Source organism: Periplaneta americana, chromosome 2, assembly GCF_040183065.1.
Source record: "Periplaneta americana isolate PAMFEO1 chromosome 2, P.americana_PAMFEO1_priV1, whole genome shotgun sequence".
Classification (NCBI taxonomy): domain Eukaryota; kingdom Metazoa; phylum Arthropoda; class Insecta; order Blattodea; family Blattidae; genus Periplaneta; species Periplaneta americana.
Genome location: NC_091118.1, coordinates 18,069,190 through 18,091,811, shown reverse-complemented (window position 1 = coordinate 18,091,811; position 22,622 = coordinate 18,069,190). Strand labels below are relative to the sequence as shown.

General features: G+C 36.5%; 1 protein-coding gene across 1 annotated transcript in view; it reads right to left on the bottom strand.

The window, feature by feature from the left end:
- Positions 1-17,569: 17,569 nt before the first annotated feature.
- The window catches only part of LOC138714648 (uncharacterized), a 39,662-nt gene continuing 34,609 nt past the window's right edge, over positions 17,570-22,622 (bottom strand). Inside the window, exons 11-12 of the mRNA XM_069846704.1 lie at positions 20,740-20,817; positions 17,570-18,189 (exon numbers count right to left, since the gene is read on the bottom strand). The gene's annotated coding sequence lies outside the window, so the exon portion shown is untranslated. The remainder of the gene's footprint in view (positions 18,190-20,739; positions 20,818-22,622) is intronic.

Here is a 22,622-nt window from a genome sequence, read left to right as displayed (position 1 = left end):
CTAATTCATAACTTAACTGAAGTAATAAATAGAAGGGGATAGTTCGCATTTTAGAGTTAGATTAAATGGCGATGTGAATTACAATTTTATTTAGTTTTCACGTATATACTCCTTCTGCACATTAAGTGATTTGATTGACTGTGTTACATGTAGACAAATTAAAGCTCAAGAAATTTCGGAAAATAAAATGTAAGTACTCAAAATATCGGTACAGTTCTAGACGAAATATAAATTTATATAAAATAATAATCTTCTGGTAATTAGCAGGGCCCTTTTTTTATTAACAATAAACACTATGTGGCAAACCCCAATAAGTGTGTGTAGGTTTTTATTATGAAAGTGACTGATATTTATGACGGTAAATTTGTCGCGAAAATTGGATCATTCTGCGATAAAAACGAAAAAAAAAATGTATTTTAAAATTATTTTAAGCAAACTACAGTATATAAGTTTTGAAGATATTAGTCGCGAAAGATTAGGCAGACAATTTATTTGGGGATTCTATTCTCTTTAATGGCCTACAAGGCCACTGATTACTGAGTTTTTGTATGAAACTGAGTTAACAATTTGGCTGATTTACAAAGGATACAAATTATTATTAAGAGCATTATTTCGCCATGAATGTTGCAAATACAATGCTGTATATAAGATTATTATTCCTAATTAAGCTTGTGTATGAAAAATCGCGATATTTTCATGGAATTACAACCCCATTTTTAACCATAAGTAAGAGATTTCATTTTCGACGATTTTTTAAAATCTTCACAAAAAACCTTGCCCTATTAATTAATCATAATATGCCACTGTCCCACATATGCTGCTTTTGTACTCTCAACGGGATGTGCTTGAAAATGGGTTTTAGGGTTCTGTTTTTTTTATTTGTTATTTTACGATGCTGTATCAGAACTCTGGAAAAAAAACCTGAACCGGGTAACCTGTCCCAACAAGGATTTGAACCTGGGCCTGCTCGTTTCACAGACAGGCATGCTGTTACTCCACAGTGGTGGACTGTCTTGTTTTAAATTTTTAAATCATGGTTTATTTAACGACGCTCGCAACTGTCGAGGTTATATCAGTGTCGCCGGATGTGCCGGAATTTTGTCCTACAGGAGTTCTTTTACATGCCAGTAAATCTCCTGACATGAGCCTGTCGCATTTAAACACACTTAAATGCCATCAACCTGAGCTGGGATAGAACCCGCAACCTCGAGTATAGAAGGCCAGTGCTATACCAACTACACTACCGAGGACGACAGATTGTGTTAAAATAGCAGTTCTCCCCCTCTCCCACCTACATCTTCCACCTTCTTTCCTTACCTTTGTCTTAATTTTGCATTACCCAGTATATAATTCGTGATTATTCACTTAGTTTAACTTATGTTTCAATTAACTTACATTACCACATACATAAAGAGAGTTTTCTATGCAGACTGTCCCAGATAGTAATACTCTGTCGGCTTAATGATGGTACTGCGGAGTGCCTGTCACAAGGAAGTTAAGTGATAAGGGGTGGAGTGGGATGGGTCTGCGTAGGGAAGCGTGCAACACGGACTAGTCCATACACAGGTGTATGATCACTCGCCACCCAACAACAGATGTTAAAAGTCATGTTTTATTTAACGATGCTTGCAACTGCAGAGGTTATATCAATGTTTATATATTATTATAATGTACCGAAGTACATATGATATTTCCATGCAGATATTCTGCGTCATCATACGATGAAAGAGTAATGGAATGGAGAAAAATTCTCTCTGGCGCCGGGTTTTGAACCTCAGCACATGTGTGGACTTCGGTCCTATGTTCATAGACATCTATGACGTAGTCACTAGAGGGAACCCAAGAGTTGGAACTTAAACTGAGACGATTATGTCCGATGCCGGGGTGGTATCCGGTGTGGCTTAGTTGATAAAGCATCAGCACGTAGAGCTGAAAACCCGGGTTCAAATCCCGGCGCCGGAGAGAATTTTTCTCCGTTCCATTACTCTTTCATCATATATCAATGTTGCCAGATGTGCCAGGATTTTTTCCCGCAGGAGTTCTTTTACATGCCAGTAAATCTAATGACATGAGCCTCTCGCATTTAAGCACACTTAAATGCCATCGACCTGGCCCGGGATCAAACCCGCAACCTTGGACATAGAAGGCCAGTGCTATACCAACTCACCAACCAGGCCGACCCGACAACAGATTTTGTTAGGTAGCAGAGGTTGGAGTGGGACCTGTTTGCATAGGAAGCTCTCTGTATATGTTGTTTAGTCAACTGTCCGAAGACAGGTCTGAACCTCATAAGTGACACCAAGAAGACACTACTTATGGGGCAATTAGGCCAGGAGATAATGGGGTAGGGTAGCCAGTTTCTTTCCCCCTCCATTGCATACATCGCCAACTAGCTACATATTACACTAATCAGACTTCAGATGCATACAAACAATTGTTCTTCCTCTGACACATATCGTCAAGTGAGATGTACTGCCTGATAATAGATCTACAGCTGTCAAAAAAAAAGTGGCCGCACATCTGAACAGCGAATATTTTCTAAGTCTGCTTCAGAAAACGCTGATGTTACACGATGCATGTGCTTATGGAAGCAGTTTCGGAACTAAGATGTTTAAGCAGGAGTCTTTCACATCTGCGTCTCGTAGAGCAGTGGTAGTGTGTTTGCTTAATGATTCGAAGGCTATGTATTGTATACTTTTAGTAGAGCCATCGATATAGCTCAGTCGGCAGACTCGCTGGGCTGCTGATCCGGAGCTGCGTTCGGGCTTGGGTTGGATCCCCCTTTGGTCTTTGGTTTCTTCCGAGGTTTTCCCCAGCCGTGAGACTGAAGCCGGATGGTCTATGGCGAGTCCTTGGCATCAACCCCTTTGATTTGATTACCCCCCTTTGATTTGATTACCTGGTTGGGTTTTTCCGAGGTTTCCCCCACCAAAAGGCAAATGCCGGGTAATATTTTGGCGAATCCTCGGACCTCATCTCATCTCACTACATCTCGCCAAAATGTAAAAAAAAAAAAAAAAATGTAAAAAATTGCACAAAATTGTGAAAATTGTAGAAAATTACTAAATTGTAAAACTATAAAAATTTGTAAAAATTGTAATTGTAATATTGTAAAATGTTGACTTGTTCCACATCTTAAAGCTTCATTGCTCATGTAAGATCTATGGAATAAAATAAATGAATGAATGAATGAGAGTTCGAGCCTTGTTCAAATTATCATGAGTTTCTAGAGAGCGGCCACTTTTTCTTTTGACACCTGTACACATCAGCCAGAAGTTCAATCAGAGGAAATCACTGTACTAGCATTTCCTATTTAACACTCGCTGAGATTCTCTTCCTAATACATATAATTATAATAATCCTGCTAAATCTTGACATGAGTATCAAGTTCACTTTAGTTGATCATCCATTCCTTAACCAAAAGCAACATTCACAATAAAGTATCTAAAAATTCTAACTACTCTCACATCTTTCAGAACTTCCCTACATCATTTTCTAAGATTTACATCTTTATCAAAAAATTTTACCGATATCTATCTATATATATTTAATTTGAACTGTGGCAGAAAATTTTATGAAAACTATGCATCCTCTGAGGTTGTGTGATGTCTCAATTGAAAGCTAATAATATTAATATTGCGGGAAAATCTAAATGCTTTGTAGCGAAGCTCATAAAAAGCTTTAAATTAAAAAAAAAAAAAAAAAACGTAAAAAATATGTGCGTCCTTCGCAGCAAAGTGTATACAGTAGGATATCATGCAGTTCATTTCGTAGTGTTGTGCAGAGGGCTGTGGTTCACGTACTGGCTTGAAACGTAGCTTACTTTATCTTCATTTGAGTTATTAATACAGCTATGTTAGGTTTTTTTTAAGGATATGAATGATATCAGTAATGTGGGGCTTTGTGCATAGAAAAGGCTATGGTTCAAATAATAAAATTTCAAAACAGTCAAACATCAAGTTTCCTTAAAACGATCAGAAATGCAGTTATTGAAGCCTTCTGTACATTTGAGATATATAGCTGCAAAAGGGTATCTGTCGGATAGAGGGGGGAGAGCCATTAATCCTTCCCATTGAAGGCTTTAAGGAACCAACCTGGACAAATACCCAACGTCCCATCCCTACCTTCCCGTGGTGCAGCTGTTAGTAAGCATAATTTTACGAGCTGAACTAAAGGGAGGGGCTACTCATCCATTAGCACTGGTCAGCTTGATGAGTTATTGACTGAATTTGGTGTAATTTTCCTCTATCCAATACCTAATTCCCTCTTTACCCTTTCCTATCCAGTCCTCTGACTGAACTCTTACTTTCTTCGACCCCGACAGCGTTAGAGCATTCGAGGCCTAGGGGTTCATTTCCCTTTCCTTCCTCCTCTTTCTACTTTTCTGTTCCTAGTGCTGACCTGCTATGGCACTAAAATCGTCCTCCAGTGGCTTAAGGAGGGAAAGCTGGTGATCAACAAGATCTCCCAGCTAGGTCCAATGGACCTGTCGACCAACAGCAGGTGTGGTCCTCCAGACATTCTGGGGGTTGTGTGTGAATGAAGTAGCCACCAAAACATTAAAATATGGTGTTCACTTAAATCGGCTACAACTAGCCATTTAACTTGGGCAACTCAAATCAAGAAATGGATTTGGAACACCTCAAAATCTGTGCTTCAGTGGCTGGTCATGATAATATCTTTGAAAAATATTGGAGTGCAAGAGGTCAAATGACTTTGTCAAACGCCTGGCATTAGAAAACAACAACATATTTGAGATATTGACGTCACAATATCATGCTTTTCGAGACCTCGATAATAATGGTTAGTTCATCTTTCAACTGTCACATATTTTTTTTTTTCATTTTTCAATATACGTGTCTTTTTATCTGGTGTTCCTTAAAAAGTAATAGTGTTGTTACGTTATGAATTTAGTACTTCTTTATTAGTTCATTATTATGAGTGTAGCTGGTTGACCAAGAAAACGTCGTAGAACTTAGAAATGCAGCTGCATCAAGAACTCATAAACGACTATGTAGAAATAATGTTGTCTGTAACAACACATGAAAGAAATTACGTATGAAGACAGTATTACATATTACTATATTAGTCCAATGAACGAAATATGTGATCTTCAGCATAAGTAGCAGAATTTTGTGGTTTTCAATCTCTATCAAGCAGCAGTTCCTGCTACAGGCCACTAGTATTAATTTCGTCAGACATCACTCCCGTGCTTGGTGCATAGTGAGATCGAAGTTTCAGTTCAAACCCTACTTATTACATGTGATACACAAATTTGAAAAATAAGGCCAGGTGCAAACAGAATCAGACACAGTATGGCACAACATAACATTTTGTCTGATGGTAGCCTACTTCATTGATTTCTTATGTGATGCACACACAATCAGATGTGACAAGACAGTCATGGTCTAATGGCTGCAGCGTACTGTGTGTACGTCAGTAGCCACGTCCAGAAACTCAACGTAGAAATTTTTCATATACCAGTCAGGCCTCAATCAACAAAAGAAAATCTTCTTCAGTCAAAAGTAGCAATACTCGTTGTAATGAAATTTTTTAAACCTTTCTCGTTGCTTCTTAGTTCTTGCATAAGCCCATTTAGGTCACGTCTTTTATTTCATGAACATATCCAAAATCTAAGTTTTATTCTGCTCTTCTTCCGAAATAGTGAAAATGCACCATGACGCCATTCTTTAGACTAGGACAGTTTTCAAACCCGCACAACTAGCAGCAGATCAGTTGTGAGCTGGCAGAGTTGAGTGTCGTTTTATTTTATTTTATTGGGTTATTTTACGACCCTGTATCAACATCTGAGGTTATTTAGCGTCTGAATCATATGAAGGTGATAATGGGAGTGAAATGAGTCCGGGGTCCAACACCGAAAGTTACCCAGCATTTGCTCGTATTGGGTTAAGGGAAAACCCCGGAAAAAACCTCAACCAGGTAACTTGCCCTGACCAGGATTCGAACCCGGGCCACCTGGTTTCGCGGCCAGACGCGCTGACCGTTACTCCACAGGTGTGGACTTGAGTGTCATGAGACGCTATAAAGCAAAATGTCGCATCGCAAGAACCACGTCGCATCTGATTCTGTGTGCATCCGGCTTTACGGATTTATGGGAAAAATGGTATCTATATTAATTTCTGTATACCTCTACAGGACGAGAAGAGATTCCAACATCCACGGACTTGGTGTAGGGGATGGTAGGCGCAGGCCTGCACTGGAAGATCCTCCCATTGCAGCTCTACAAGGACAGAAGTACAGCGGTGAGGACCAGTCCTTCGCATTTCCATGGCCGTGGTGTGGAATGCTCTGCTAGGAAGTGACTTCTGACGTGACGGCACCTGTGTGTGCAGCACATCTGACCCTGGGTGCCGTGATGCAGCAGCCTGCAGTATTGGTGACCAGCACGTAGATGTGCAGTGCCTGGACCACGTGGGGATGCTGGTGCAGCCCACACTGTCAGGAATGCAAGGTGAGATTCAGGGGTTCTTTAAACATTTATATTACTCTGCTTCCTCATCATTATAAAGCAGTGTTCTGCAACCGGTGTGCTTTCACAAGATGAAAGGTGTGACGCGAAAATGAATTGAAATTAAAATGGTGTGTTGACAAAACATGCCCAATCCCCAAGTGTGTTGTGTGTGGTGAAAACCTCAGTAATGCTATGGTTCCCAGTAAATTGAAACATTTGGTAACAACAATTTCTGTCAAACAAAGATGTAGCCTATATTATTATCGTCGGTTGTTGGAACAAATTAAAAAAACAAGTGACGCTCATGATGATGTAGGTACAGGTTTCACAAAAAGTACAGGAAGCTATAATCTTTTCGCTGTAAGAAAAATCCTAATATAAACAATAGCACGTGACTGAAGTGAGGCTTCATTGGCCGCTGTTTGGCGCCATAGATTCTCAGTACGTGTTCCCGCCTACTATTGTACATTCTGTTTCATGTTAAACATTTCCCGCTACTCGTCAAGTAGGCCTAACCTCACTACTATGCATTCGTTTACTTAGAAAACATTTAATTTATAATTACTTGGGCAATTAAAACTCACTTAACTTATTATATACATTTAAGACTATTTGTTTTTCTTCGCTTTTGAGAGGGTTTCCACTCCTATGTTTAATAAACACACACACTGAGGATGCAAAAGCTATACAAGCTCAAGTGACGCCAGCTTGTTACAAGAACAGACTACCTTGGTATTACTGTTTGTATTCATCCGCGTTCATAGTACATAACAAAATATAGAAGTAGCTTTTCTTTGACATGGTGTTTTACATATAAGTGAAGTTATATGTTTCATCGTATTTAACAACTAGACTTCAATTTTTATTTTCAAATAATACAAGATTATGGTTTCCAAATACGAACTATATTTTCCTGTGTCATGTGAGTGTTTCGGCTGGGAGGCAATCACGGGTGTGACATCAACGTGCTTATGTTTACATTAGGATTTTTCTTACAGCGAAAACAGTATAGCTATAAGGCAGCCGAACTTATTGTAAAGGCCAAAAAAAGCACACATAATAGCTGAAACGTTGTTAATGCCTGAAAATGGGTCGTTTGAGATGTTCCCAACTGTATGGACCCTTGCTGACGGTAATAAAGTGTTGATGGACTTAATTAAAGAACATTTAGCAATCTTGCAGCAGAAGTTCAAGAATTATTTCGGAGAGAGTGTTCAAGACTTTTACTGGGTTCATGATTCATTCATTGTGAATTCAAAACATCTTCCGAATAATACAGGCCTACTCATACAAAAGGAACTAGCAGACTTAAAAGCAGACAGAATATTGAAATTAAAACTTCTTGAAGTGCGTTTGGAAACATTTTGGTTGTCAATAAGGCGTGAATACCCGGCTATCTCCGAGATGGCAGTTAACCCAGATTTTCCCACCGTCCTTTTTTTAAGGACAGTTGCAGTGCCTTCGGATATTATGTCATTGTTGGTGTTAGGGACATTTTATAAGTTGTGCGATAATGTTGGTAGTATTTGTTAGCTTTAGAAAATATACGTTCCTTGTTTCAGTTTATTTCAACATCATTTAACCGATTTTTGAGAATAACTAATGTGCTACTGTATTTTTATCACAAAAAATTTTTGGGTTTATCTGGGTTAATATGTTATTGGCATTTTCAACTATATATGTGTGTGTACTGGGCTTCTCGACGTTAACTGAAAATTAAAACATCAAAGAGGGAGAGACTCAAATCCATCGATGAAGAAATGAGGCTTGCACTGTTAACGATTCCACCACAGATCAGCCACCTGTGTGCAGCTAACAGGCCCATTGAAGTTATTTACTTTAATATTAGTAATATAAATACTTATTTTCTACAGTGAATTAAAGTTCATAAATTCTTAATAAATGCAAGAGTCGATTTCTGTTTATAACGACAACAATAATAATAATAATAATAATAATAATAATAATAATAAATTTAATTACATTACGTAATTATATTAAGAGAGTCACATCTTATGTTTTTGAGGGGATTAATATTTTGGTGTGCTGTGTTGAGTCCAGGCTCATCTAGGGTGTGCCGTGAGTATAAAAAGGTTGCAGAACACTGTTATAAAAAATAAAACAAGTTATTATTGTTACTGCAAAAAATATATTTATAGTTTTTCACTGAAATAAAGCTTTGCAGCATCTCTGATAACGAAAAAGTGGTCTTTGACATGTCGTCTTGTTTGTGTACAGTGATGTACAACAGTCCAACTTAAGTTGGAATACTCAAATCACACACACATGTAAAATAAATTTTATGAAAATTCACACACTAAAAAGAATCCGAAATTTCCTTCCGTTGGTTCTCAAGAATTTAATACAGTCGCTCTTGATGCCTCATTTTGATTACTGTGATACTCTCTATACTGACCTTAACATGAGACTGACAGACAGACTACAGCGTGTTCATAATGCATGCGTTCGATTTATTTGCAACGTCTGACCATATTACACCTTCACTAGATATGCTGTCCTGGGTCCGACTCAAAGAGCGAAGAACTATCCACTCTCTCACATTACTTTTCAATATTCTTCAGAACTCTAACCTTAGCTACTTAGCTTCTCGTTTTCAACATTTGTCCTCATACTCGTTCACAACACCATTCACACTCTCCATTCCTAAACACAGAACATCCTCCTAATCTTCATCTTTCACCGTCTCTGCAGCTCATCTCTGGAACTCTCTACCACAGCATGTCAGAGACTGTCGGACGTTATATAGTTTCAAAAATGAACTAAAATTGCACTTTCTCAATTCAGATTCCCTTTAATTATAAGCCCTTTACTTTGCGACAGTTTTGTAAAAAAAAATTTTTTTGTTTTGATTACCAGATGGAATTTATTATAGCCTTTTTTATTGTGGATTTTATTTAAATTTCGTATTTTTTTCTTTTTTTATTATTTCATTACATTCCATTTGTTGTATTCTTCCTTATGTTTTCCCTGTTAACTATTTGTACTAACTCAGTTGCTTTTATTATATTCCAATCTTTAGATCTGTATTTTAATTTCTTTTTTCTATTTTGTATTATTTTCATATTGTGTAGTATCGATTTTGTTATGCTATCATCCTCCTTCTCCTCTTTATAGTTCTGCTTGCTGTCCTGGACTTGAAGTTCATAGGTTCAAATCTGGTCAAGTACTGGTATGATCCCTTTGTAAGAGTGATAAAAATCAATTTGAATTTTTCCACTACTTCAAAGGATAAATTTCCAATTTTTATATTTTCATTTTGTACTATATTATGGTCATGAGACATAATCTATACTTTGTCTTTTCGGGATTTACTTTCAAACCTATCTCATTACTTGTTTGAAGTAAAATTCCTGTGTTTTCCCTAATAGTTTGTGGATTTTCTCCTAACATATTCCGAACCCTTTCTGTATAAAACACATTACCAGTTGTGCAACTTGGGCTCTCACTTTGAGACAATAAGGTGCTTAGGAAAATATTTAGGGTTAAGAGGGATGAAATTATAGAAAGTTACACAACGCAGAACTGTGTACATTGTATTCTTCACCTAACATAATTAGGAACATTAAATCCAGATGTTTGAGATGGGCAGGGCATATAGCAGGTATGGGTGAATACAGAAATGCGTTATGGAGTGTTAGTTGGGAGACCTAAGGGAAAAAGACCTTTGGGGAGGCCGAGACATAGATGGGAGGATAATATTAAAATGAATTTGAGGGAGGTGGGATATAATAGTAGAGACTGGATTAATCTTGCTCAGGATAGGGACTGATGAGAGGGGAGGGGGACCTTACATGATGGTGACAATGAACTACTGGATTCTCTAAAAGCCATAAGTAAGATAAAAATGTGTAGCCTAGCTTTGTTTAGAAGTGAAATGAAGCTGGGAATCTTGTCACATTTATGGAACATGTAAGAACCTTGCTGCTGAAAGAGAGGAGTCCAAAATTTACTGATTATTTATTGCCCACATCTATATTCTGAGGTAGGCCCATTCAGATAGCGGCCTAAGTGTGTACTGTCTTGTTCCACCATACCACAGCACATCTTTCTTTCCTTCTGTTGTATCAGACCTCCTTGTTTACCTCATTCTACTCTCTTAATATGTGTACCTTTTTAGTGTTAGAGTGGTGTTGTAAAGCTACATTATTTTTCTGACTCTGGTTAATGGTAAATGTTTCTTTTTTTTTTTCAGCCAGGGGAAAAAGGGACGTGAAGCTGGAGTCGGCTGGACTGGATTCCGGAATTGAGGGCTTCAGAAGTTGCAGGCAATACAGGCAAGTGTTTTTGTTTGAAATATGAATATAACACAATATAATGATTATTTACAAATGAAATTTTATTCTTTTGCTTCTTTTGCTCTGCAAAGAACGAGAAAGTGTTCTTAGAAAAAAAGTCCATTTCGAGATTTTCATGAAAAGACGCTTACGAAATCCCTGAAGCCATCTTTTGGTGTGTAGCAGTTTCTTCTAAACTATGGGTTGGATTTTGTTTATATTGAGTATAATATAAAATTGAAATATAAAATTGTTTGGTAAACAAATGAATGCCAGTTTCTATCTGATGCTTTCTGATGCTTTTCCAATTCACTGCGAGCTAAAGCAGGGAGATGCATTGTCACCTCTACTTTTTAACTTTGCTCTAGAATATGCCATTAGGAAAGTTCAGGATAACACAGAGGGTTTGGAATTGAACGGGTTACATCAGTTTCTTGTCTATGTGGATGACGTGAATATGTTAGGAGAAAATCCACAAACAATTAGGGAAAACACGGAGGGTTGGAAGTAAATCCCGAAAAGACTAAGTATATGATTATATCTCGTGACCAGAATATTGTACGAAATGGAAATATAAAAATTGGAGATTTATCCTTCGAGGAGGTGGAAAAATTCAAATATCTTGGAGCAACAGTAATAAATATAAATGACACTCAGGAGGAAATTAAACGCAGAATAAATATGGGAAATGCCTGTTATTATTCGGTTGAGAAGTTTTTGTCATCTAGTCTGCTGTCAAAAAATCTGAAAGTTAGAATTTATAAAACAGTTATATTACCGGTTGTTCTATATGGTTGTGAAGCTTGGACTCTCATTTTGAGAGAGGAACAGAGATTAAGGGTGTTTGAGAATAAGGCTCTTAGGAAAATATTTGGGGCTAAGAGGGATGAAGTTACAGGAGAATGGAGAAAGTAACACAACGCAGAGCTGCACGCATTGTATTCTTCACCTGACATAATTAGGAACATTTAATCCAGACGCTTGAAATTGGCAGGGCATGTAGCACGTATGGGCGAATTCAGAAATGCATATAGTGTGTTAGTTGGGAGGCCAGCGGGAAAAAGACCTTTGGGGAGGCCGAGACGTAGATGGGAGGATAATATTAAAATGGATTTGAGGGATGTGGGATATGATGGTAGAGACTGGATTAATCTTGCACAGGATAGGGACCAATGGTGGGCTTATGTGAGGGCGGCAATGAACCTCCAGGTTCCTTAAAAGCCAATAAGTAAATAAACAAATGAATGGGTCTATTTGCAATTAAAAAACGCATAATGGCAATTCACTTAGAGAAACGTTACACGATTTTGTTTGTGATGTTTTGTATTACGTAATAAACTCACAAAGACTGGTTCTTACAAAAAAAAATTAAGGGCTGTGTACATCGATAGATCCACCATGTTTTCACGTCTGAGGGATTGACTGAGGTAGAATGAGACTACAGTGATTGATTTTTACAAGATTTTTTCGTTGGCGAGCTTTACATTGGCTGAGGTAGGTCTATAGCAGATGTGCTCAAAACGATAAGCTGGGGAGATTCAAATAAAGGCATCCCATAATACACAGATAACTTGTGTGTGTGTGTGTGTGTGTGTGTGTGTGTGTGTGTGGGGGGGGGGGGGCGATTTCAAGAATGAACTGAAGCGGTGGCAGATTATAGTGTTTTGCTGATGAGAGTTTATGTACCTAGTTACTAAGCTGGCCATAAATAGAACAAAGTTCTACTAGAAACATTTCATTGCATTAGTGTTAAATATATTAAAAAAGCTAATGTTTGTTCGAAAATAAAACGTATTTAGTGTCGTGAACTAAGTTACAAACCTTTATGAAATGTCATATGGCATAGATACTTTTATAGTACTATTTACAAAACGAAGCTATGTTGGAAAGAGTGGGTGAAGAATGATACTGAAACTGACCAGGAAGAGGAAAAGGAATTGGTTGGGTCACTGGCTGAGAAGAAACTGCCTACTGAAGGATGCACTGGAAGTAATGATGAACGGGAGAAGAGTTCGGGGTAGAAGAAGATATCAGATCATAGACGACATTAAGATATATGGATCATATGAGGAGACTAAGAGGAAGGCAGAAAATAGGAAAGACTGGAAAAAGCTGGGTTTGCAGTGAAAGACATGCCCTTGGGCAGAACATTAAATGAATGTTACAAAAACAAAAACCATTCATTTTTACATTGAAACATTTTTAAATACATGCATTCAAATAATATAGCCTAACTTTATTCTTCAGTATAAGCTCTTAAATTTTTAACCTAAAGAAAACAACACAAATTATGTTTATGGACCGTACACTAACTTGTAAACTCATTAACAAAATTAACAATTATAGCCATGTGGTAATTAGCCCAACATAAAATAGTTTGTGAAAGTGGAAATGTTTAACGGCCGCAAAGCGTCATTTTTATTTTCAGTTTATTCTTTTTACTTTTTACTGTCACTTTGTTTATTTCTCATTGTCATGTTTTCTTCTTCACTTTTTTGCGCAGCTTGTGTCTAGAAATTATGGATTCAAAATCAGGTTTATGTCGGTTACAGCAATACACAGTTGTGCAAGAAACAATTTGGAGCTTCCTTTTAATTGTGAATATATAGAATGATCGGCCATGTAATATTGCCTTATATTTGTTTTATACATTCCACTTAAAATTTTAGAACAAATAAGGCATTGATGGTTGCCCTCATGCTTGCAACAAAAGAACATTTCTTCTCACTCAGAAATAAATTTCCTTTTTTTGGACACCGGTCCAGAAGAACATGCCTTCGACACAGACATTGCTAACAATAGTAAGCTAGATGTCACCACTGTCTTGAGTAACCACTGTCAGGAGGAAGGAGATATGTATTATGTCGGTATTATATAGAATATCCCTTTCTTCTCTTTCAAGGAGTTGGAATTAAAAATTCCTCGGAATATGAAGATTTTCATTAATATTTCGTGAAAATATGAAGGTTTGGGTTAATATTTCGTGGATATGTGAAGGTTAGGTTAATATTTCGTGGAAATATGAAGGTTTGGGTTAAGATTTCGTGAAAATATGAAGGTTGGGTTAATATTGCGTGAAAATACGAAGGTTTGAGTTAAGATTTCGTTGAAATTAGAAGGTTTTGATTCATACTTGTTGGGAATATGAAGATTTTCATTAATATTTCGTGAAAATATGAAGGTTTGGGTTAAGATTTCGTTGAAATTAGAAGGTTTTGATTAATATTTGTCGGGAATATGAAGATTTTCATTAATATTTCGTGGAAATATGAAGGTTTGGGTTAATATTTCCTGAAAGTGTGAAGGTTTGGGTAAAGATTTCGTTGAAATTAGAAGGTTTTGATTAACATTTCTTGGGAATATGAAGATTTTCATTAATATTTCGTTAAAATATCAAGATTTTCATTAATATTTCGTGGAGTATGAAGGTTTTGGTTAATATTTCGTGGAAATATGAAGGTTTGGGTTAGGATTTCGTGAAAATATGAAGGTTTGAGTTAAGATTTCGTTGAAATTAGAAGGTTTTGATAAATATTTCATGGGAATATGAAGATTTTCATTAATATTTCGTGGACATATGAAGGTTTTGGTTAATATTTCGTGGAAATATGAAGGTTTGGGTTAATATTTCGTGGAAATATGAAGGTCTGGGTTAATATTTCGTGGAAATATGAAGGTCTGGGTTAATATTTCGTGAAAATATGAAGGTCTGGGTTAATATTTCATGGAAATATGAAGGTTTGAGTTAAGATTTCGTGAAAATATGAAGATTTGGGTTAATATTTCATGGAAATATGAAGGTTTGAGTTAAGATTTCGTGAAAATACGAAGGTTTGAGTTAAGATTTCATTGAAATTAGAAGGTTTTGATTAATATTTCTTGGGAATATGAAGATTTTCATTAATATTTCGTGAAAATATGAAGATTTTCATTAATATTTCGTGAAAATATGAAGATTTTCATTAATATTTCGTGGACATATGAAGGTTTTGGTTAATATTTCGTGGAAATATGAAGGTTTGGGTTAATATTTCGTGGAAATGTGTCAGGATAAGAATACAAAATTATTATGTTGAAATCCAGTTACAGTGTTTGGTGCTTAATTTATCATGATTTCGGTTAATATTTCGTGAAAATATGGTTAGGGTTAAGATTTAGTTGAAATTAGGTTTTGGTTAATAATTTCGTGAGAATATGAAAGTTTTCATTAATATTTCGTGAAAATCTGAAAATTTTGGTTAATATTTCGTGAAAATGTGTAGATTTCGGTTAATATTTCTTGAAAATATGAAGATTTTGGTTAATATTTCGTGAAAATATCAGTTAGAACAAGCATACAAAACTATTATATAGAAATTCATTTACTAAGTTTGTTACAAATTTCCTGATACTTTCAATATTATGAACATGAAATTAAACAAATTTCTTTCTTAAAAAGTATACTTGCAATCATTGGTTAACATTGGAAAACTACAGCACTCGAAGACATTTTGAAACAAAAATGTTGTGGTCTTTGTCTGATTCAAAGTGCTTGTAGATTAGAACCAGTATGCAAACTCTTCAGACTCTGCAAAGATGTAAGATCAGATTACAACTGATACAAAGCTTCAGAAGGCTGCCAAATTAATTTTATTTTATTTGAAAGCATTGTTCGTTTTCGAGAGTATTTCATAAAAAAAAAGTTTTCAAGTGCTAATGTGACAATGAGACTATTTCATAGAAATCATTAGATTTCACGGTTAGATCTTATTCTTTTTCTAGATTACCTTTGTGAGATTGTTTTCAAACATTTTGCATATTTCATAAATACCAAAAAAAAAAAAAAAAAAACATCCCCAGTGATGACTCATTGTTTGGACTGTGCTTATCGGAAACATTTGTCTCTCTACACTGAAGTACAGTTTGGTTTATTTGGATTTCCCTATTAATTCTCTAACAATATGAGTGTCTAATCTCATCTAATTTCGTGACACACTGAGTGAATTTGGCTCCCTATAAGCAGCGAAAACAAAGATGTCAAGAAATGATTATTTATGGAAGAATTATTTTTACTTGCACTGATTCTAATAAAAGTTTTTATTATCTCTATGGAATAGAAAAATTGACACCAATAAAAAAAAAAGCAGAGGTCATATGGCATGAGGTTTCTGATACAGAAGATGGAGGTCTGCAGAGGAATGGGCTATGTTAAAAGGATTTCTCGGGCAGAACTCGGAAAAATTATAAGAATTGTATACTTTTACAGGCATTTTGTCAGTCCATAACATATTTTTTAAAAACATATGGTACTGTATATTATCACTTCTGCTACAAAAGTGAAGTGTGAAATTTCCCAGATTCACAATAATTGATTACATTTAAAATACAAGACACTGAAGTTTCTTAATGACATGGTGGAATACTCAAAAGTCTACTTCTGATGAAAAATTGTGTTCATAACTATCAAAGAATTGACTGCTTTGTGTGACCTATCTTTCGTCACTTAAGAATGCTTAACAAGACAGTGAGAGACGAAACTAGGCGAGAAATGTATTCTTAATTGAAGAAGTACAAAGAAAGTAAGATCTGAAGAAACTGTTCGTCATAACCAAACTATCCTGGAGGATAGTGGTATAGACATAGCCATGCAGGAAGATGTCTGGTCATGCATGTGTTTTCATCCAACTTTCACTCTTGTCATAGCCCTACACCAAAGTGCATGCCAGTGCAAAATGTTATTAGTTCTGAAATTCTAGTAGGCTATAGGTCTCTGTTTATGTGCATGTTCTTTTATCTTTGCTGAAAGTATAAAAGGTACTTTGTGACACAAGTCATTTGCTAAAGGAGGAAAACAATATTTTGGCATGATAAATGTAGGACCATGACAAAGACAAGATCACAAGGACTGTGACATGGATCATGACAAGGACTATGACCACAATAAGCACCATGACAAGGACTACAATGAGGATCACGACAAGCATCATGACCACAACAATGGCCACGATAAGAATGGTGGCAAAGACAGTAAGGATCACGATAAAGAAAACAAAGACCATGACAAGCACATAAGTATCATAACATCGACCATGACAAGTACCATGAAAAAGATCACGATAAGGACCATAACAAAGACAAGGACCATGATAAGGTCAATGATACAGACCACAACAAGAACAAGGACAATAAGGACAGTGGCAGCAAGATCAATAAGCACCATGACAAAGATCACGATAAGGGTCATAACAAAGACCACGATAAGGACCATGACAAAGTTCATAACATGTACCACAACAAAGATCATGATAGGGACCATGATAAAGCCAAGAATCATAACAAGGACCACGACAAAGATCACAATTAGGACCATGGCAAAGACAACAAAAAACCATAATGAGGACCATGGCAGGATCAAGAAGCACCATGACAAAAATCACGATAAGGACCAAGACAAAGACAACAAGGACCACGATAAGGACCATGATGGGGTTCAAAACAAGCACCACAACAAAGATCATGATAAGGACTATCATAAAATCAACTAGAATCATAACAAGAACCACGGTAATGACCATGACAAAGACAACAAGGATCACAAGTACCAAGAGAAAGATCAGGATAAGAACCATGGAAAAGACAAGAATTATGACAAGCACCATGACAAAGATCATGATAAGGACCATGACAAGGTCAACAACAAGCTCCACAATAAGAACATGACGATAATCATGATAAGGACCACAACAAAGATCTTAAGTGCCACAACAAAGACCAGGACCATGACAAAAACAAGAACCATGATAAGGGACATGAGGTCGATGACAATGCCCATAACAAGCACAACAAAAATCATAAGGACCCTGACAAAAACAAGAATAATGATAATGACAAGACAAAGACAAGTCATGACAAAGATCATGTTGAGTAGCATGACAAGGTCAAAGACAAGCACCACAATAAGGACATGACAAGGATCCTGCTAAGGTCAATGATAAGTACCACAACAAGAATCAAGACAAGAACCATGATAGGGATCATGATAAGGACCAGAAGAACGATAGGCATCACAATGAGCACCACTATATGGACGTTGGTACTTGTCGTGGTTCATGGGGTGGTCCTCAATGTGATCCATGTCATCCTTGTTGTGGTCCTGTCTGTCATGGTCCTATCTGTTGTTTTAAAAATATTGTGTTTCTCATTTGGAAAGTGACTTTTGTATTGCATGGTAGTGAATCTAGTCTTCATAGCTAGGCTTTGAAAAGCAGTAAGACAATCTGAGAGTTACTCAGGCTCTCATGCATCAAATGCCATGAAAATATTTGAAATAACCTGTATGTGTTCCAAAGCCTTCCTGAGGAGGAGAAGTCATCGCCCTTCACTTGCACATGTTCCCCCTCTGGATGTCTATCTAGATGGCTCAGACATATACTTCGGGAGTTCCTAAGACAGAATATCATAAATTTTACCTCTTTTGAAGTATAAAATCATAATAAAGACTAAGTTCCTACATATTTAAAACAATACGTATTGAATCTTTGATCTTACAATGCACAACATAGGCCTATATCTGATTTTCATTGCATATTTTAACTCGTCATAAACTGAGAGATGAAATAATTTCACAAATTAAGTAGGCTACATGTTTAATACACTACATTTACATAATTCCACTCAAATAATTTTCACATACAGTAGAACCTCTATTATCCGTGGTAATGAAGGGGGTGGACTGAATGGTTAATCGAAAAAAATCAGATAATCTGTATGATAAAAGATTATCGTAAATTTAGTGAATAATATTTACACTTTTGTAATTCCCTTTGTGGTTTTGCCACTGTTGTGTTTAATATGCTAGATAGTGGATCAGAAGTTCACTAATTCGTCTGGTTATCAACGATGGGCAAGGAAATTCCTTGTAATGGCTGTCAGTAGAAAGATATCACTATTGTAGGTCTCGTGTTGTAGAGTTACGTACTTTCCACACTCCAATCTCGTATTCTGATGCGAGATGAGCCACGCTTTAGCTTTCCCCGAACCACTCAAATATTTACACTTTTTGTTCGTTTGATACCTGTAGAAAATATTTCATATAGAAGTTATACAGTCCATGTATTGTGGGTCCCTATCACCACGGCATGGCGCATCCTCAGGTTGTGGATAGAGGAGACGGCCTCCAGATATGGAGGGTAGCTACGAATATATTGAATAAGCAGTTGTGGACAGCCGATAAGGGGTGGTCCTCCAGCTTAGGGGTTGGGCGAAGGGCTAATAACCCATAACCGTAAAAAACAGCTTGTTACGAATCCCTACAACAAGCCTCAGAATAGGACTGATTCTCTGGCACATAAATCAAATTCCAGCAGAATTAATACAAGAGGGTGGAAGTGCATTACATAGCAAAATTTATAAACTTGTACTTGCTATTTGGGAAAAGGAAATTGTACCAGAACAATGGAAGGAGTCCATAATTGTACCTATTTTTAAGAAGGGGGACAAAACCAACTGTGGTAACTTTCGAGGAATATCACTTTTGTTGACGTCGTACAAAATTTTATCCAATATTCTTTTGAGAAGATTAACTCCGTACGTAGATGAAATTATTGGGGATCATCAGTGTGGTTTTAGGTGTAATAGATCGACTATTGATCAGATTTTTTGTATTTGACAGATAATGGAGAAAAAATGGGAGTATAAGGGTACAGTACATCAGTTATTCATAGATTTCAAAAAGGCATATGACTCGGTTAAGAGGGAAGTATTATATGATATTCTTATTGAATTTGGTATTCCCAAGAAATTAGTTCGATTAATTAATATGTGTCTCAGTGAAACATACAGCAGAGTCCGTATAGGTCAGTTTCTATCTGATGCTATTCCAATTCATTGCGGGCTAAAGCAGGGAGATGCACTATCACCTTTACTTTTTAACTTCGCTCTAGAATATGCCATTAGGAAAGTTCAGGATAACAGGCAGGGTTTGGAATTGAATGGGTTACATCAGCTTCTTGTCTATGCGGATGACGTGAATATGTTAGGAGAAAATCCACAAATGATTAGGGAAAACACGGAAATTTTACTTGAAGCAAGTAAAGCGATCGGTTTGGAAGTAAATCCCGAAAAGACAAAGTATATGATTATGTCTCGTGACCAGAATATTGTACGAAATGGAAATAAAAAAATTGGAGATTTATCCTTCGAAGGGGTGAAAAAATTCAAATATCTTGGAGCAACAGTAACAAATATAAATGACACTCGGGAGGAAATTAAATGCAGAATAAATATGGGAAATGCGTGTTATTATTCGGTTGAGAAGCTTTTATCATCTAGTCTGCTGTCAAAAAATCTGAAAGTTAGAATTTATAAAACAGTTATATTACCAGTTCTGTATGGTTGTGAAACTTGGACTCTCACTCTGAGAGAGGAACATAGGTTAAGGGTGTTTGAGAATAAGGTGCTTAGGAAAATATTTGGGGCTAAGAGGGATGAAGTTACAGGAGAATGGAGAAAGTTACACAACGCAGAACTGCACGCATTGTATTCTTCACCTGACATAATTAGGAACATTAAATCCAGAAATGCATATAGATTGTTAGTTGGGAGACCGGAGGGAAAAAGACCTTTGGGGAGGCCGAGACGTAGATAAGAGGATAATATTAAAATGGATTTGAGGGAGGTGGGATATGATGATAGAGACTGGATTAATCTTGCACAGGATAGGGACTGATGGCGGGCTTATGTGAGGGCGGCAATGAACCTTCAGATTCTTTAAAAGCCATTTGTAAGTAAGTAAGTTATACAGTATGACAATTCGAACAATAGACCATACTGTGTAAAGGAAAAGGCTTGTAATAACCTTCTCTAAAAAAAATAACGTGCTATTACAATGTGCAATACTTCATGTACTTCTGCAGCAAAAAAAGTGAGAGAAAGATGGTTAATCCAGCAATCGGTTAATAGTGTGATGGATAATCGAGGTTCTACTATACATACTTATGTCAGTCCTGTTAGTTTTAGTTGAGAGTATATCCAGCAGATGGCTTCTAATTGGGGCTGGTGTACTGCTGATATCTGGAAAGAAAAATAAGCAATCAGTGACAGATTAGGGTTGGTTTGTTCAGGCTTTGGTATGCCTTGTATATTCACTTTTTGGCAGGTGAATAGACAGAAAGCGAATTTTTGTAAAGTCGAGGATCAGTGATAGGTTATGTTTGGCAAGATGGTGTTACTACTGGGTTATGTCACTGTGAAAATGATCTGTCAGGTATATAAGAAATGAAGATATTTAGGATAGGTGGACTGGGTGTGTTTACAGCTTTCACATGATCACATGTCTCTAGAGTGGTGTACTACAATTTCAGGTTATATTTGATAATTTAAGTAGTTTTTTCTCATGTGTATGGTGTGTAGTGGGATCAAAGATCCACTCAATATGCTATAGGTGTTCAGTGAACATAAAAGGTTTGTTAGAATGGTGGAAATTTACAAACTTTAGGCCAGCCAAGTGTTTTTCAACATGCGAGACACTAAAGTGTAATTTAAAATCCCGTGGCACACTCATATAATCTAAACCAGTGGTTTCCAATCAAGGGAGAATTTTGAAGGTTTTAGAGAGAATATGTGCTGAATGTTGACTTGTGCTGGGTTTGTTGAAAGTTGACTCTAGTGGACTCACGTTTTTACTATTTTCATTTTTACTTTTCCAATTCTTTGCTACAGTAATCTTTACTATTTTCATTTTATTGTGGTACACTGGTTGAAAATGGCTGGGCTAGTTAATTTTTGTGCCTTGTGGCCTGTTGTGCTTGCTTAAGGTTATTATTATCCCAACTGCACTATGGCATAAATAAGTTGGGTAAACACTAAGGACCATATTCATACACATTCTTAACACGGGCTTCTGGTGGATGATCAGCAAACTAACATTTTTTGTATTCATAAACCAGTGTTAGTGATATGATATGAATCCTGTACAAGTAATCAATTGATAGCTGGGGCTAGTTTAGCACACTCGTAGTGCAGGCTAGCGAAATGTCTATGAATAGCACCCTATAAATCTCTTAATTTTAGTCTTCATTGGGATTACAGTCAACTCTGGATATAGTGAACTTGGTTATAGTGAACATTCGGCTATAGTGAACCTAAATCGTTGATTCCAACCCTCAGACATTAAAAAGTACATTAATATTTCCGTTTACAGTTAACCCTTGCTTCGGTTATAGTGAACATAAAACTAGAACTTTCCCGAGAAATGTAATTTTAAAATGACCAAAATGGTAATTTAGGAAACCCTTTGTCCTATAAATTCCAAGAATATGTTCAGAACAAAATCTAAAACCTTCTACTCCTTAAGTGCATTGAAAGACAAATGATTTGTTCAGCTTCCTGGACAGTTTGAAACATGTTAAAGAGAATAGTGTATGCAATGAGGGAGAAAGGAAGGATTAGTTCTGACTCCTTTAAAAGAGGTTATTAGAAGAATAGGAAGATAAAGTGTTTTCTTTTGTAAAAGGGAGTAGAGTGATGACCAAAGGGTAAATACAAGAAGGATTACAGTATAATGGTCCTCAACCCTTCCTCCTGCATCTTTGTAAAAGTGAACCTGGGGAAATCCCAAGGCTGTGTATATAGTAGCATACCTCTACTGGAAGAGGTGCAAAATCAATCAGTGCCTACTACCTACATGACCAGATTAGATTCAAGTTTCTAACTGTGAACGTCAGGATGTTGAAGTGTAAAGTGTTCAAGTTGGAAGATAAAGAGAACATTAGTACTGATACTGAAAGTGGCCTGACCCAAATGAACAATAATATTGCATGTTAAGCAATGTCAGTAGTATAAAAACAGACACTTTGGTTTTAGTGAACCTCGGATAT